This window comes from Gorilla gorilla, chromosome 6 (assembly GCF_029281585.2).
Source record: "Gorilla gorilla gorilla isolate KB3781 chromosome 6, NHGRI_mGorGor1-v2.1_pri, whole genome shotgun sequence".
Classification (NCBI taxonomy): domain Eukaryota; kingdom Metazoa; phylum Chordata; class Mammalia; order Primates; family Hominidae; genus Gorilla; species Gorilla gorilla.
Window position 1 is genome coordinate 20313251 of NC_073230.2, and position 12989 is coordinate 20326239.

Sequence of the window (12989 nt, forward strand, 5' to 3'; positions counted from 1 at the left end):
CCATTAGCTTCTCATAAGTCATCCCAAATAAATAAGTGGAATAAAATGCATTTGTTTGATATGAAAATTCAGCTTGAAGACAAGTCTGCTTATCTTTCCTTTCTACTAGAACATTCTCCTATGCCCATCTATCTAGGAATTTCTGGAGCTGCCAAAGTAGTAATTAGTGCTAGCAATATTTAAATATACTTGAATTGCTCCCTAAAACCATAATTGCTTGTTTTTGCCTGTATCTGTCTTTTCACGAACATTTTGAGTTTAGCTCTGTCTTACATTCCCATCCCTAAAGATCATCAGGACTTTTGTCTTCGTCACAATGCTGGGACCAGATTGGCCTTCATCATCTCATAACACCCTTATTTCTTATGGAAAAGTAAAATTGAATTATTCCAGATATGATGACTTTAGGATATCGTTTTCCCTCTTGTACATCCTTCCTTGCATTTGTGTGTTCCCTTTGGTCTCCAACGTCCCCACCACCCCCAGTCCCTCCAAGACTTTTAAGCCCTTGGAAGCCAACTTGATTATTCAGGTTCTCTAGGGAAATGGAACCAATAGGATACGTTTATTTATTATGTATTATAAGGAATTGGCTCCTGTGATTATGGAGACTGGCAAGTTCAAAATCTGCAGAGCTGATGTTTCTGTTTGAAGGCCCCCAGGCAGGAGAACTCTTTACTACTCTGGGGGTAGGCCAGTCTTTTGTTCTATTCAGGCCTTCACCTAATTGGTAAAGCAAAGTATTCCTAAACGTAGATAACTTCTGGACCACTCACCTTATGGAGAGCAATTTGCTTTACTCTGTCTGCCAATTTAAATGTTAATCTCATCAAATACCACCTTCACAGAAACACACAGAGAATGTTTGCACAAATATCTGGGCACCCCATGGCTCAGTCAGGTTGGCAAATAAAATAATTCATCACCCAACACTTTCTTTTTGTTTTTTGAGACAGAGTCTTGCTCTGTCACCCAGGCTGGAGTGCAATGAGGGGCTCTTGGTTCACTGCAACCTCCAGCTCCTGGGTTCAAGTGATTCTTGTGCCTCAGCCTCCCAAGTAGCTGAAATCACAGTTGTGCACCACCACACCCAGCTGATTTTTTGAATTTTTAGTAGGGACAGGGTTGTGCTATGTTGGCCAGGCTGGTCTTGAACTCCTCAAGTGATCTGCCTGCCTCAGTCTCCCAAAGTGTTGGGATTACAGGTGTGAGTCACCACACCTGGCCCACACAACACTTTCAAAAAATCTGTTTTATTTCCCTTTATAGGCTTTCTTGTCCCAGATCTATCATTAGAAGAATACTTATTACTGAATGTTTATTAAATAAACACAAAAGAGTTGGGCTAAACCCTGAAACTAGAGCATTTCCCCTGCATTTTAGAGTATATCTTCTACTTTTTCAGTATAAAAACCAAGAGAAGGAGGAAGTGGAGGGCAGGGGTTTTGGTGCATGGGAGAGGCAGGCCATGAGCTTTACAGAGTCACACACTGAAAGTGAGCAGCACCTAGTATCAGTGGAGATTCTTTTTATTTTATTTTATTTTATAGATAGTCTTGCTCTGTGGCCTAGGCTGGAGTGCAGTGGCATGATTATATCTCATTGCAGCCTTGACCTCCTGGGCTCAAGTGATCCGCCTGTCTCAGGCTCCTGAGCAGCTAGGACTATAGGCACATATCACCACGCGTGTTTTTTTTTTTTTTTAATTTTTTGCAGAGATGGGGTCTGCTATATTGCCTAGGCTGATCTCAAACTCCTGGCCTTAAGCAATCCTCCCACCTTGACCTCTAAAAGTTCTGAGATTACAGGTGTAAGCCACTGTACTTGGCCCAGCAGAGATTCTTAAAACTTACTCTCTCATGGTGGTTGCACCTCCAAAAAAGACACGACCTAAGTTACCTACTCTCCCATGGAGCGGGGTTTCTGGCTCAGTAATATTCTCTCTTCTCTTATAAGCTCCCCTCAGGAAATGTCATGTCAGAATAAAAAGTACAGATTTTTACATTCAGTTTTGTATGAATCCCTTTTCCTTCCTTTGCCTGATTAATTTCTCTTTTCATTCAATTGAAAAAATTTCTTAAGACAGGATTAGAGTTTTTCTTTCTTTCTTTTTTTTTTTTTTTTTTTTTTTTGTGATAGAGTCTCTCTCTCTTGCCGCCCAGGCTGGAGTGCAGTGGCACGATTTCAATGCACTGCAACCTCCCCCGCCCGGGTTCGAGTGATTCTCTGCTTCAGCCTCCAGAGTAGCTGGGATTACAGGTGACTGCCACCATGCCCGGCTAAGTTTTGTATTTTTAGTAGAGATGCAGTTTCACCATGTTGGCCAGGCTGGTCTCGAACTCCTGACCTCGGGTGATCCACCCACCTCGGCCTCCCAAAGTGCTGGGATTACAGGCATGAGCCACCATGCCTGGTCTCCCTTCTCCTTTCTTTAGATGAATTATTTTTACAGTACTAGATGTTCTACTTAGTCAGTCTTCTGTGTTTCTTTAATTTTTATTTTATTAATAACAGAAGAGTAGGATTGCCTTTATTTTTAGTACTTCTTTCTAAGGGAGGTAGATGTTTAGAGTAGTTTGGAATAAGTGAAAGTATTGAGTATAGTTGTGGCTGGTGCTAGGGCCCACCCAGTTACAGGGCAGCTGTACAGTTTTCAGAAAAGGGAGATGGTAGACAGGATGAACATCCTCCCCCTCACCCCAAAGTATCTGCCTAAGGGAATTAATAAAATTCCCAAGAACATGTCCTTTTTGCAGTGACTTGAAAATTCAGATCCTTGAGGTCATGAAATTCTGGCACACACATTACTGTACTTTTCTGAATGACTGCTGTCTTTATAAAACTCCACTTTTCAGGAGAGTTATGGAGTACAAGTCATTTAAACTAGAATTTGCTATAGAATTCCATAATGGCAAGGCCACTCCTCAATTAAATCTATTTGTTGACTCAGGTCATACCTCATTCACCTTAGTAGTAAATAAAGTGAATGCTATTTATTTATTTATTTATTAGAGACATGGTTTTTCTCTGTCACCCAGGCTGGAATGCAGGGGCATGATCATGGCTCACTGTGGCCCTGACCTTCTGGGCTCAACTGATTCTCCCACCTTTCCCTCTGGAGTAGCTGGGACTACAGGTGCACGCCACCGTGCCTGGCTAATTTGTAAATTTTTTTGAAGAGATGAACTCTCCCTATTTTGTCCAGGCTCGTCTTGAACTCCTGGATCAAACAATCCTCCCCCACCTTGGCCTCCCAAAGTACTGGGATTACATGCATGAGCCAATGGACCCGGCCCCAAATTTATTTATTTATTTATTTATTTATTTATTTATTTATTTATTTATTTAGAGATGGAGTCTCACTCTGTTGCCCAGGCTGGGGTGCAGTGGCTTGATCTTGGCTTACCGCAACCTCTGCCTCCCAGGTTCAAGCAATTCTCCTGCCTCAGCCTGTCAAGTAGCTGGGACCACAGACGAGCACTACATGCCTGGCTAATTTTTGTATTTTTAGTACAGATGAGGTTTCGCTATGTTGGTCAGGCTGTTTTCAAACTCCTGACCTCGTGATCTGCCTGCCTTGGCCTCCCGAAGGGCTGGGGTTATAGGAGTGAGCCACCGCACCTGGCCCCAGATTTATTTTTGAAGAATTCTTTCATCAATGAGAAACACTGTAACTCATTTTTATAAGTTATTATATTAAGTAAACAGAAGGACATTCACAAGAGCTAAATATACTGTCTTACTGCCCAAACACAATTATAGAGTAGCTTCTTTTCTGCAAACACAATAATTAATTCAAATTAAGCTCTTGGCGAGTCTTTTCAACTTGACTCTATCACATGAAATGTTATTTTGATATATTCTAAAGAGGCTCAGATAAGAAAAGAAAGATGAATTATATTTTAGAATGTACTATTTTAAAGCTCTAGGCCCCTACTGTTAGCAGTTCTGTGCACAATTCTTAAATATATAAATCAATTAATTTTTATAAATGTAGACTCCTATGTAACCACCATACAGATCTGTATCTGTTGATCAATATCAATATGGAATATCTCCAGCACTTTAGAAGGCTGCATCAATCGTTAGTTACTCCTACTAGCCGTATATAAAGGTTCCAGTGGCTCTATATGCTCACAATTGCTTTGTATTGTTATTTTTTATTAAACATTCCATTGTGTATTGATAACTAATTATAGTTTTAATTTCCATTTCTCTGATGATTAATCTGTTAAGCACTTATTATATGGTTATTGGCCATAATACCAGTTATCTTTTATAGACATCAGTACTCAAACATTTCTTTTGGCCTTTAGTTTCTTACTATCTCTTAAGATTGTTGCCATTTATTTACTATTCTTAGGCTAAACCTAGTTTTGCTAAATGTAGAAATCACTTCAAGATTCATCCTCTAATATCCCAGAGTGTAGGAGTTGAAGTTTCAGAATGGAAAATCTTGTCTTTACTCTTGTGGTCTTTTACTAGGTTTTTTCTTTTTTGAATAGGAGGCTTAGAGATAATTAAACTGCCTATCTTTTGATGCTAATGACAAGCACACACAAAGAAACAATTTACGTTGTTTTGTTTTCCCAATATCAAATAGAGAATTCTGTCAATTAAAAAATTTGTGTATATATATCAATTTAATATATATACATATATATGTGTGTGTGTATATATATATATATATATATATATATATATATATATATATGTCCATTTAAGCTTTATAAATTTGTCAATTTATAAAGCCTGGAATAGGACATAGTTTTCCTTGCAGTGGTCTTGGTTTTCAGTCACCACACCTTGGAGAATGGAATTTAAAATGTCAGAGAACAGGGGTTGGTATTAGAGATGGCACTTTACTTTTCACTATCATGGTTAAATGCACATTATTAAGATTAGAATGTGTTGCTTTCTGACATAAAGAGTTCCCATAACTAAATGTATTGAAGCAGAAACTAATGGCCATTTGCCAGATAACAAGAATGAATTTTTGCATTTAGGTGTAAGAGATGTTTTATTCTAAGTTTCCTTTTAAACTATAAGGTAATTTAATCTCGCTATATGGGAATTCTTCTTTATGACACAAGAATATCAATTACATGCCTCTTAAAGATACCTTCATGACCATTAGCTCACTTGATCTTAACAAGTCTGAAAAATAGGATGTTAACATTTTTATTCCAATTTTATGGATGAAGAAAATAGAGCCCTAAAATTGTTCCATCTGGCTTGCCTATAAAGTGACAGAGCCTGGAATAGGACATCGTTTCCCTGGCACTGGTTTTGGTTTTCAGTCACCACATCTTGGGGCTGGAATTTAAAACCCCAGAGAACAAGGATAGCTTGTTCACAGGTGCAAGAGCTTGCTCACATGCTCTTTGTCCTATATGTATGTATATGAAAAACACACACATATATATATGCATATATTCATTTGGAGGATTTATATGAGATGAAATATATAGTATGAGATGTGATCATGTGCAGAATATGATGTAAGGTGAAAATTAAAAAGTGGTAGCGCCAATAAGGTTTGAGTTTACATGAGTGTCTCGGGGTTTGAGAGATCCAACTGATGAAGAAATACATACTGTTAAGAGAGAATCAGTGCAAAAGTTGATATTGTTAGGTGAATGACAAATTGTGAGCATCCCATTTGTCATGTACTGTGGCGGAGAGTGAGACAGAAGGAGAAGTTTGACTATGTACTTGTAAAATTCTTGGTACACACATTCTACATGCCATTTTCCAAAGTTTAGAGAGAATATAAACATTAGCAACAAGTCTTTAAAAGCGTAAGAAGAAATAAGGGAAAAGGGAAAAGAATATAACAATTTATTATTTAGCCATAATATTGTATTTATATAGACTTTTAAATTAGTTATTTGGAATAAAAGATTCCCATATTTTAAGTATCAGCTTGGTAATGTGGGGAAATGTATCGGGCATTATGTTCGATTGTAAATATCAATTTTCTTCAAGAAACTCTTTGTGCTGTCTATCTGTATTGAAAACCAGATGGAAAATCCTGTCCATTTTTTATTGTTTCCAGTGTGGCTGGTGTTTTATCAGTTGCCAAGTCATGGTCACCTGTGGCTCTGTCTTGGCAGCTATGTGTTTAACAGGCCAGACATTATGTTCACAGGAAGGGCCTCCTGAAGCATAACTAAAAAGCAAATAACTCACATGACCCAGGTTCTGATAATAAGGATTTGCTGAATACATAATTTGACGTGTTTTGCTTTGAGCAGACACACTATCCAGTGCTTTTGTTGGCATCACTGCCAAAGACTTTTGCACACAAACAATTAGTTGCAGGTCGTTTGATTTTCCACACAGGAAATCCAGCACAGAACAGCCAGTCCTCTAAAGATATATCTTCTCTTTTCCTATTGTTTTCATTCTGTTAGACTCCAGCCATTAACACATTAATGGACCCATAACTGGGGCAGAGGACTCCTCAGGGTGTAACACTCATAGTCCCAAGGCTCTCTCTAAATTTAGTTGAAAGACTTTTCATAATCATCAAAGAGTGGAAGCAGTAAATAGATAAGGTGCATAATTGGCTTGCTCTTCTAGAAGATTCTAAATGATGGTCCATTTTCATATATTCTTGGTAGTCTGAAATATATCTTTCTCCTTTACAATGGTTTCTTTCATATTTCGCATTCTTATGCTAAATGTGGACTGACTGCTAACACAGATTCTAATTAGCCGTTTAATTACGGGCAAGACTATTGAGCTGTTGGGCTTCAATCAGCCTCACCTGTAAAATGAACGGGTTGGAGAATTGAAATCCTTTCCAGTGGTTCTTAATCTGGTCTTCACATAGATATTGACCTAGAGAACTTAAGAACATGCTGATGCCCATGCCCTACTTCTAGAGATTCTGATTTAACGTTCCAGTTTGGTGTATAATCTGGGTAGTACACTACAATATAAGACTTCTCTGCAGAGTAGAATCACCCAGGGAGTTTTAAAAAACCAATGCCTGATGTGTAGTTTTCCCTAAAGGTTCTCAGGTGATGGATTACAAAGTGCTACCTAGCTTGAGAGTCACTGCTCCCAAATAACATAACCTGTCATTTTACAAAAAAATATAAAGGAGATATGTATTGGTACTACACAGTATATGCATATCAGATAGCTCATACCATTTAGGCTGATTACATTTTGCAGCCCTGCATACTCTGAGCAAACATAGTCATTAATCCATTTCCTCAGAAAACATTTATTGACTACTCACTATATGCTACATTCGTTGCTAAGTATTTATTACTGTTATTTGTAGAGATGGGGTCTTGCCATGTTGTCCAGGCTGACCTTGAAGTCCTGGCTTCAAGTGATCCTCTTGCTTCCACTTCCAAAAGTGCTGGGATTATAGGGGTGAGCAATCACACCCAGCCTTTACCAAGGACTCATAATCATGTTTACAATGGTGCTATGTTCACTAAAGTTTGCTTGAAATGATAAAATAGAAAAATGGGTGTACCTCATATTATGGTCTAAAACTAGAAGTCCATTTCCAGACTAAAAGTTAATGAGTATACCTGATTTAAAAATTAACATGGGGCTGGGCGTGGTGGCTCACGCCTGTAATCCCAGCACTTTGGGAGGACGAGGTGGGTGGATCACCTGAGGTCAGGAGTTCGAGACCAGCCTGGCCAACCTGGTGAAACCCCGTCTCTACTAAAAACACAAAAACTAGCTGGGTGTGGTGGTGGGTGACTGTAATCCCAGCTACTCAGGAGGCTGAGGCAGGAGAATCACTTGAACCCGGGAGGTGGAGGTTGCAGTGAGCCAAGATTGCACCACTGCACTCCAGCCTGGGCGACAGAGCGAGACTCTGTCTCAAAAAGAAAATAAATAAAAAATAAATAAATATTAACATGTAGGGTAGGGGCACAGCAAGATGGCTGTATAGAAGTCTCCACTAATTGTCCTGCCTGCAGGAACACCAAATTTAGCAACCATCTACACACAAACAAAGCATCTTCATAAGAATCAAAAATCAGGTACCAGCTTGGCCATGGAGGGTGGAGTACCAAGTGGGCTCTTGGTGTTACTAGATCCTTGGAATGTTGCTTTTGCAGCCAGAAACTTCTATGACCAGTGGTGCGTTTGCCCGAGTTCTGCTGGGCCCTCTCGGCCCACTCACTCTGGCAGGCTATGCTCAGCTTGCATTACTGGCCACAACTCTGAAGAGATTGGACTGGAGTGATGAGAGGTGTGTAAGCAAGTGAGCGTGAGGGTCCAACCACTGCACACAGTCCGGCATGCTGGCTGCTGTAGTGGGGTGGGCGGTTCCAGGTGCTGGTATAGGTGCTGGCTTACTATGGGGCTGCAGCTGGACCAGGCACACTGCAAGCAACTTCCATGGCTAGAACCGGGGAATATGGTGGTGCCTGGAAGCTTGGAGACTCCAGGAACTGCAGGGCCTGAAAGAGGGACTCACAGCCCTGGCTTGAGAAGCTCCCAAGTCTGGGATCCCCAAAGGGCCTCAGCTCTATCCTCCTTCTCTCTTCTCTCCTTCTCTCTTCTCTTCTTTTTGTTGCCCGCAATGTGGCAAGCAAGGGGTGTGTTTAGCCTTGTGTTATAGCTGTTTTAGCACTGCCATTCAGCAGATCCTGAATTCTTGCCCTGAGTCCAGGAAGAATGAGGTATGCAGACAAGTGGAGAGTAAGCAAGACAAAGAGGAGCTTTATTGAGTGATAGAACAGTTCACAGGAGACCTGCAGTGGGCACCTCCTCTCTGTAGGCAGGTCGTCCTGTCGAGTGTTCAGCTCTCAGCAGAGAGGGAAGTTCCTCTATGCTGCTGGTTATCCTGTCTTCTCCTCAGCTCTCAGCACAGAGGAGACTCTGGGGTGGGCAGCTCCTCTCTGCAGCTGGTTGTCCCATCATCTCCCCATAGTCTCTCTGTCCCGTGCTTGAGTCTGGCGGAGTCTTGGGTTTTTATGGGCCTCAGAGGGGAAGAAGTACATGCTGATTAGTCCATGGGTGGCATGGGCAGACCCAGGGAAAAGCACCACAAGTTTCCACTACGGTCTGTGGGACTGGTGGCCTGACCCCCAGGCTTCAGGTTCTCCCTGGTTTGAAGGTTGGGCTTCACTGAGGACCAGCCCCCTTCGGCCTAGGAGCCTGTCTGCTTCCTGCTGCTTGTTAATGGCACCCAGACTGTTCATGCCACTACTGCCTGCAGGCTAGTGCCAGACTGTCCTCAGTCCCTCCTTGGCCTGCCTCCCCTGCTTGTTGGCACCCAAAGTCTGTAGGGAGGCTGACATCAGGGAGAAGCCAGGCAGTGGAAGCAGGCACTTTTAAGTCTGTGGTAGGGCAGGGGACCGTCCCAGGTGCCTGAGAGTGCAGAAATGCCTGAGTTCACAGCTGCAGCAGGGAGGCTGCAGATGCACCTGGGAGCTCCCACCCCACCTGCAGGAGCTGGGCTCCCACTCGTCCCTGGCTCCCATTGGCTCTGCATGCAGCCTTGGCTGCACCTCCTTGCAGCCCGGGGTGGGGGCTCCAGGTCCTAGCTGGGCCCCTCTCTGCCTGCTCCTTTATGCCCAACTGCACTGCTCTTCCTACATTGGGTGGCTTAGTTTGGACCCATTGCAGTGGCCCCTAGAGGGCTGGGCTCCCGGGGGGCTCCCAGGGGCAGCCCTGGGGATTGTCTGCCTCCACCCTGTGCCGTCCGCGCAGTGGTGGAGGGTGAGAGTGGTGACACTGGTCCAGGGTCTGAAGTGGCAGAGGCTTCACGCCTGGGAGTGGATCCCCGCCACGTGAGGGTGGGGGTGGTGCAGTTGGCTGCCTAAGGAATGCCGGGCACAGGGGCCACAGGGCACAGGGGTCCCACTGCCACTACTGCCACTCCCACAGCCACTTCTGCCACTGCTCCTGGTGCAATGGCAGCGGCCACTCTGGATGGCTCACTGCTACCATTATTGGGGTCCTCAATTTCAGGCCTTGGCTCTTGGATGGCATTTCTGGACCTGTGCTGGACCAGTGGGAAGCCACTGCTCTGAAGGGTGAGTTCCAAGCCTGGCAAGCATGACCACAAGTTGACTGAAGAGCCCGTTAGCCTTAAGTGAACATCAGCAGTAGCCTGGCAGTACCTGCTGTGAGTCTGTGGTGGCAGGTGCTTCTCTGCCTGTGGAAAGGGGAGGGAAGAGTGGGAAGGACTTTGTCTTGTGGTTTGAGTGCCAGCTTAGCAGTAGAATACAACATCAGATAGATTTCCAAGGTTTTTGCTTCCAGTCCCTGGCTCCCAGACAGCATTCTGGACCCATCTGGGGTCTGGAGGAATGCAATACCCTGACAGGAGGGACACAAGTCTGTCTGGCTTTACCTCTTTCTGATTGTAGAGCCCTAGGGCCTTGAGTGAATGTAGACAGTAGTCAAGTAGTGGTTACAGTGGGCCTTGGGTGAGAACCAGTGCTGTGCTGGCCTCAGGTCTAACACAGCACAGTCCCAGTGGTGGTGGCCACAGGAGTGCTCATGGCACCCTACCCCTAGCTCAGGTGGCTCAGCACAGAGAGAGTGAGACTCCATTTGTTTGGGAGAAAGTAAGAGAAGAGAACAAGAGTCTCTACAGAAGTTGTAGTTGTAATCCAGAAAATTCTTGTCCAAGACTACTAAGGCGGTACCTCCATGGGTCTGCAGGAACCACAGGATTACTGGGCTTAGGATGCCTGCGAATGCAGACACAGCTTATGTTACAACATCCAAGTCCTTTCAAATACCTGGAAAGCCTTCCCAAGAAAGGCAGGTACAAACAAGCCCAGACTGCAAAGACTGCAATAAATGCCTAATTCTACAATGCCTAGACACCAGTGAATATCTACAAGCATCAAGACCATCCAGGAAAACATGACCTTACCCCTGAACTAAATACACCAGGGACCAATTCTGGAGAAACAAAGATATGTGACTTTTCAGAGAGATAATTCAAAATAGCTGTTTTGAAGAAACTCAAAGAAGTTCGAGTGGGTAAATAGTAATAGAATGAAGACAGAGGAATTTTGACAGGTGATCTTGAATAACAAGATTATCCTTAATAGATTTCTTCGTTAATCACAAGGGAAAAACTCTTAAAATTCATTAGAAACTTCTAAAGGGGGAGGAATTGAACATTGTTTTAGACAGCTTTAATTAGATTAGGTGTCTTTGGAATAGCCCTGTTGAAAATAATTATGGATGACTTCGCATCAAAGCTGTCTTTAAGAACAAAAGATTTCTGGGAAGTAAAATAGTTTAAGGGATTAGTGATTTGGTTTATAAGAGCTACGTGGACTTAATGAGTTCATATTTTTTTGGTGGTGTTAGTCGGGTCAGTGGGTTTCATTCCTGAGAAAAATCTGCTGTGAGGCAACAGAGCGATGACAATGAGGGCTTAAATAACACATGAGCTTGTAAAGACTTTAAATGTCACCCAGTACAATGTGTTGAAACACGATAACTGGAAGATTCCAAAGGCTAAGACTTTACATAAAGCTTTTAATGTCCGGAAGTAATTTATTATAAAATGTCATTATTTCATTTTACAAATGAGACAAATGCAGAGTAACTTTAATAAAATATTCTTCTCTTCAAAATAACATACATTTCAATATCGTTCATATCCACTAAAAGAGGTTCAATTTCACTTAATACCCCAATGGGTCTTTAAAAATAACATATACTAATTCTCTCTTTATTTTTTTAATCAAGCTCCTAGCTAACAATATTAATAGGAAATAACTTACTCTATGGTAGGAAACTTGTGCCACATGTGAATAAAAGTTTCAGAACTTTAAAAAACTTTTTAAAAGTAGAGAATATTCTGTGAATATATAATGATTGAAGGTATTGTAGGGGTAGAGGTATATTTCTGTAGCCAGTATGGGGGTGGAGGGGGGTGTAACATACACAGCTCATTAATAAAAGAATTTTTTCACCGCGTAATAACACATATAGAAAAACTTTTAAAAATTCATTATATTAACTTGTTAAAATTCATTATATTAACTTGTTAAAGTTTCATTTATACATTTGCAATATGAACATAATGCAAAGTAATGAAATATTCTGTATAAACACTTTATAGAATTATTGTTTCCTATTGCATAGGTACTGTTCAAAGAGCGTAAGTGTACCATTTAAATCTTTACAGGGCTGTTTATACTATATTAATATACATAGAATTGCCTGGTGACAAACTCAACACTTATGATAGTATTGTAGTACTTATAGCTTCTTTCAGAAATAATGCTAACTCCTCAATCCACAGAGCTCTTCTAGGGTTTACTGTTTTGAATTACTTCACAGAAATGTCTTCCAAATTGATAAATATTGTAATATTCACAGATTCGATTGGTCTTCTGGGCTTTCACTGATACAGATCTCACAACTGGAATTACTCTGGCCCAAACTCACCTTAGTCTAGCTCCACTGCAGAAACTTCTTATGGAAAACATGAATGAAGACTGTTAGGTAGAAAGTGTAGCAATTAAAATGTGTTTATTTATTTTATAATGTTTTTTATTAATATCTTTAGAGAGGTAGTCGAGGCATAGGACAATCTCATCTGAAAAATGAAATAATAAGGTGATCTAGCAGGTCTTGTTGGCATGTTAGCTCCAAGTCTGCTTTCAGAGAATCTCCAGTACTATGATCTTCTCAACCTCCTCATTCCCTTAAGATTCGATAGTGACATCCTGGACAAGATATCTCTCCATACATTGCTTCAATTCGGTGGTGATAAAGGGCAGCCATTATCTGAAAGAAAAGTGTCTGGAGATATGGACATTCAAATACCTATTACAAAATTTTGTTACAATAGATGTGTGAGATGAAGCAAATTCACAGAAGCCATTTTGAGATGGTCTTATTATGATAAGAACGTTTTTCCTTAGAGCATTGTACAAAATCAGTATGGGCTTTTGACCAAAATACTCTTGCCCAATGGATGTTATATTCCATTATTATGGCCTTAATAATAATGAGTCATTATA